Source organism: Gossypium arboreum, chromosome 10 (genome assembly GCF_025698485.1).
Source record: "Gossypium arboreum isolate Shixiya-1 chromosome 10, ASM2569848v2, whole genome shotgun sequence".
Lineage (NCBI taxonomy): Eukaryota > Viridiplantae > Streptophyta > Magnoliopsida > Malvales > Malvaceae > Gossypium > Gossypium arboreum.
The window spans coordinates 17,051,409-17,057,212 of record NC_069079.1 but is presented as its reverse complement, the minus strand read 5'-3'; the positions used below and the strand labels follow the sequence as shown (position 1 = coordinate 17,057,212).

Genomic DNA, 5,804 nt, shown 5'->3' with positions numbered 1-5,804 from the left:
TATATGTATATGATACTTGAATAAATGTTGTACTCATCCATGTTTATAATGCGTATGTTATATGTTTATTTGGATAACATGTTTGGTGTACATGCTTAGGCTTTGGCCAAGTTGTGGTTGGATTATGCCACGTTAAACTTATAAGTTATGAATTGAAATGGTAAATGCTTAAATGGAAATATGCTTGTGATCATGAAAGGGTGGTAAGGTTTAAGTTATGTAATTTCTATTGAAATAGTTTATCATGTGGTTAGTTCCAAAAAGAATTATGTTTAAATGCACTAGCTTGTGGCTATGGTTGAATGATTTGTTTATGTCTCGTGTGATATGCATATGAAACAGGTGCGGAAAGGTAATGAAATAGTAAGTTCATACCTGAAGTGTAGAATGATGAAAATGGGAACGATGAATTGAATTGATGTTGTTATTTGAGCTAATGAGAGTAAATGCAATGGAAAGTAATGAAATGCAAATGAAAATAAGAAAATTTGAAAGGGTTTAAAGTTTTATAAAATCCTACTATGTTAGGGATGATATGTATTTGTGATACTGTGAATTTATTCACTTTGCGAATTGTTTAATATAGTTTCATTAATCTTGTGGTATCGATATAGAATTACTCTTGATATGTATAAATTTGAAATGGATTGATATGATTAAATTTTATATGAGCTTACTAAGGATTCATTGCTTACGTAGCGGTTTTCCTTAAATTTTCAGATTATCGGAAGCTCGATTAGGTTGGAAGCTAGTCGGAGATCCATCACACTATCTATCGGCTCTACCAGTACTTTCGAATGTTTTTATTTTGGTTATAATGGCATGGATAGGCATTATTGGCTAATGTTTGGCCTATTTGTTTTGGTTATTGAAATAGCCATATGGTTTGGTTTGTGTTATGGTATCTTGGTTGTGATTATGGTATTTTGAATGTTGACAAAGGTTTGGTTTTTTGTATGTATATAAGTGGCCTTAAATTGGTTGATAACATGGCTTATTATGCTAAAAATGTTTAAATTATAATGATTGATTAAGCATGCATATTAGAAATGTCTTGTGGTTGGTATGAATGTGGTAATTTGGTATATTTACTATAAATGAAATATGTGATCTTTTATGCAAATTGTTGAATGGTATATTTGGTATGTTTTATTAGGTAAAGTAAATGGTCTGTTGTTAATGCAAGCTTAATCAAAAGTTAGTTGAACAATACGGCTAATTTGAATATGTAATGGTACATGTTTAGATGATGAGTTTGAGGTGCCATTAGGCATATTGGTTGTATGATGTTATACCTTATTTGAATGGTTTGATTATGCATGGTTTTGGTGCATTTTTTAAGGCTAGTAATATGTGCAAAAGTGCTAGTCGATACATGTTAGGTTGGGTAAGAAAAATGGCTTGAAAATGGCCTATCTTTCATCCACACGGGAAAAGACACGGACGTATGTCTCAACCGTGTGTGACACACGGCCAGGCGACACAGCCGTGTGTCCCTTGTAGCTTTCAAAGGGTTGCAAGTCAGGCTGTTACCTAGTCTAGCACGGCCTGGCACACGGGCGTGTGAGGCTATTTCGAAGGGTACATGGGTAAGTGGTTTGGCCGTGTGACCCAAGTCAGTGAGTTACACAGGCACGAACACAAGCTGGGACACAGTCGTGTGTCCCTATTTCGAATGTCCACATGGCCTAAGACACGGGTGTGTCTCTCAGCCGTGTAAGCCACACGGCCTAGCCACACGTCCGTGTAAGTCACGTGACCCTGCATTTTGAAAACTTTCATCTATTCCCTGAAATTTTTATATATTTCTAATTTTGTCCCAATTTGTCTCTAATGTGTTTTTAAAGGCTTGAGGGCTCATATAGGGAAAAATATGTATGTTACTGAGGAATTTTCTATGATAAATGTTGTGAAGTAAATGATTTATATTTTTGAAAAGTTCTGAAATGTACACTCCGGTAATGCTCCATAACCCTATTCCGACAATGGATACGGGTTAGGGGTGTTACACTTTCCATCTAAAGGAGTCAAATACGGGGATCATTTCTCTCCTTATTTGTTTGTTTTAGTGATGGAAAGGCTTGGGCATATAATTGAAGCGGCTATGGAAAGGGAGTCTTAAGAACCTTTATAACTTTCTTGTAGAGGTCTTGCCTTATCCCACCTTTTCTTTGTAGATGACCTTATGCTTTTCTACAGAGCTGATGATAAAGGTGTTGATTGTCTCAACCATGTCCTGGATAGATTCTGTCATTACTCAGTTCATTGTGTTAATAGGTTGAAGACTCAAGTATTTTCCTTAAGGAATGTTTCAGAAGAGGTTACTTCAACCAAACTTGGTTTTTCTAAAGTCGACGATATGGGAAAGTATCTTTGTGTACCCTTCTTTCATAATAGCATGGGGATTGGTATGTTTCAATTTCTAGTTGATAAAGTTCGGGCTAGACTTAATGGTTGGGATGCTCAGAAAAGTATCATTGGCTGGCTGTCTTACCCTGGTAAAAAGTGTATTAATTACAATCCTCAGTTATTTCATGGCTACTGCCAGAATTCCAACATTAGTCTACTATGAAATTGAAATTTTGGCTTGTAATTCTTTGTGGGGATCATCAGCTTTGGAAAGAAATGTGTCTTTGGTCAGCTTGGATGTTTACTGTACATCAAGTTTAAATAAAGGGCTCAGGATTAAGAGAGATTAGGATCAGAACAAACTATTCCTGTTAAAATTGGGTTTCAACTTGGTAACTAATACTAAGATGCTCTAAGTTCAGGTATTGAGGAATAAATATAATTTCATAGGATATTATCAAATGACATTCAGTGTGGTAATTGCTCCTACATCTGGTGATTCATAGTTAATGTTTGAGAGGATGTAAAGAAGGGTTTCATCTGGGCCATTTGAGATGGTTGACTAGTTAATTTCTGGCTTGAGCTTTGGTTTAAGGAGTCGGGGCCTTTAGCACAATATTACACTGGTAATAGACTTATTCAAGCTTCCCTAAATGTTTTCGATATAAATACGAATGGTTCATGAAATGTGGTTTGGTTACAATCAGTTCTTCCTTGTGATTTTGTGAAGTAGATACTGGGTTGCACTCTACTAGTGGAAACTGCTGGGCAATATTACTTAACATGGAGATGGATGTCGGGAGGTGTTTTCTTTATTGTAGGAACATACAAGAATTTGCTTGCCTCCAATGTCCAAAGGAAACTCGAAAGCTACTCCCTCACTTGGAAAGTTATGGCACTACAAAGAATTCGTATTTTTTATTTGGTTACATGCCTATGGTAAACTCTTGACTAATGAGAAACGTACAAGGTGAGGTATGTCCAATTATCCCTTTTGTGAATGTTGTGGCTTGTGTATAGAATTTGTAATTCATATGGTTCAAGATTGTGGGTTTGCTCAAGTAATTTGGAAATCAGTTGTCTTAAGGTTTAATTGGAATATTTTCTTCAACCTTCCACTTGCCAAGTGGAATATTTGGAACATTAGGAATCCGGAAAAGTTCAATTTCAAAGTGGTGAATAAGGTTCTTTCTATTTTATTGTATGTTGGTTCCTTTAGAAAAATCAGAATGATTTTAATTTTTATCATGCTAGCAGCAACAACCATGATTTTATTTCCTCAGCAGCCGCTTGGATAGGGTTTCTGAACACCAAGTGTTTGTCTCCTGTTTTGATAGGCAATTCTAGTTTAAGGGGGTGGTGGCAACTTCTGAACATTAGATAGGCCAAAGTTAATGTGGATGGCTCAATTTCAAAGGTTAATTCGAGGGCGGCCTTAGGTAAAGCGATAAGTGTAACCTCCCCTAACCCTATACCGTCACCGGAATAGGGTTACGAGACATTACCAGTCAATACAGTCCAATTTCGGTCATTAATTAAAATAATATTCACACACATCCTAGTTTTAAGATGTCGTCCCTTTAATGGGCCCTCGCGGTCCAATATGAACAGTAAATTCAATTCGAGACTAATTTAGAATCACTACGAATTTTTAGTAAATTTCAAAATTCATACTACATACCATTGCCAACCATAATTTACTCATTTCATCAATACTTTTACAACCTAAATGACTCTCATTAAACATCCTAAGTACATGCCATTATCAATACTCAACATACTTTACCTTAATGAATTCGGGATCGTCTTGGGATACTGATTCAACGTACTATCTTTACTTAACCTGCACACAGAAACAAACCGTACGCTGAGTATGGTATACTCAGTGGTATTTCTATAATCCGAACAATTAATAATATAACAAATACTTAAGATCATAATAACAATTACAATTATTCAATTATTTATTCATAGATAAATTTCAACTACTTACCATATAAATTTTATACAAATCATATAATAAACACAATAACATAATTGTTCAATTCTTAACTAAATCCATTATTATTTACTCCATTCTTTCACTTACTACTCGGTATAGCTTTCCTTAATTTACTCACAATTCAATATCATTAAACTATATTCAACTATACACTTATCAATCATATTCCATTTTAATTCATTTCAATAACAGTCAATTTCATTTATATCGTATCAACTTACATCCCTGATATCTTTCAGTATATACATACGATTCATATATCTCAAATCACATTTCAATTCATCAAGTGGCATCATATATAATCAATTCGAACTCCAATCATTTCATGAACCTTTGGTTCATATTTTCAATTTCATATCTAAATTTTCAATTCTCAATTCAATTTCTCGTTTCATTTCAATAGCTTGATCAATAAAATTTATTCGATTTATCTTTCACTTATTTACCCCTATTAACAAACCCGGACTTTGACGGATACACGGATTCCAACCCAAACACACCAGTACGGCACATTGTGCCTAAAACGGTACATAGTACCTGATCAGTATACGACACATAAAGTGCCTAAAACGACACACGAGGTGCCTCATACGACACACGAGGTGCCTGAAATACGACACATAAAGTGCCTGATCGATAAAGCAGGCAAATCCCGTACACTTTCAGATCCTATGGCATGCCAATTATATCCGACTCAGCCCGACTAGTTAATAGGGTATTTCATTCACTTTCTCAACTTAATAATTCTTTCATCAATATCTCATTCTGATAATTACACATATTTACCCATTTTCACAATTCATACAATTTCATTCAATTCAACAAATATATTTCAATTATGCACATTAATTCATAATTCAATACAATTCAATTCACTTTTCAATACCAAATATTCAAATATCACAATCTCATATATTCATATCAATTTCCTCATATTTCCAATCAATATATTTTTCAATATAACATTCATTCAATATTCAAATTTCTACATAAATCATATATATTATATAATTCAATCAATATAATTTCAATCAAAATAATTTTAATCAATATAAATTCAATAAATTCATCGCATACTAAAACCAATCTATTTCAATTGTAAAACATCATAATTCAATCACTAACAATTGCCATATGTATATAAATATAATAAATAATGACTAAGTTCGGATTATAGAAATACAAACCATAATTTTTGAGCTAACTCTCGTTGACTTTGTCTTGTCCTTTCTTAGCCGAGATTTCCGGTACCACATTGACTACGAAATTAATACAATTCATAATCATTAATACATTACTAATTCATATCTTGAGTTACAGAATTCTAAATTAAGATCCGCTAATTTTTCCTGAAACTAGACTCACAAATCTTCTTACAATAAAATTTTTAGAATTTTTGGTTTAGCCATTAAGTACAGTTTATTCTTTAAATTCACCCCTATTCTGCTATCTG

At 33.7% G+C, this 5,804-nt stretch overlaps 1 long non-coding RNA gene across 1 annotated transcript; it reads right to left on the bottom strand.

Moving 5' to 3' along the window:
* Positions 1 to 4,032: 4,032 nt before the first annotated feature.
* LOC128281780 (uncharacterized) lies at positions 4,033 to 5,593 on the bottom strand. Its single transcript, XR_008272049.1, has 2 exons — positions 5,539 to 5,593; positions 4,033 to 4,192 (listed from the first exon to the last, which is right to left on the bottom strand). It is a non-coding gene; the product is annotated as an uncharacterized LOC128281780 (long non-coding RNA).
* Positions 5,594 to 5,804: the final 211 nt, after the last annotated feature.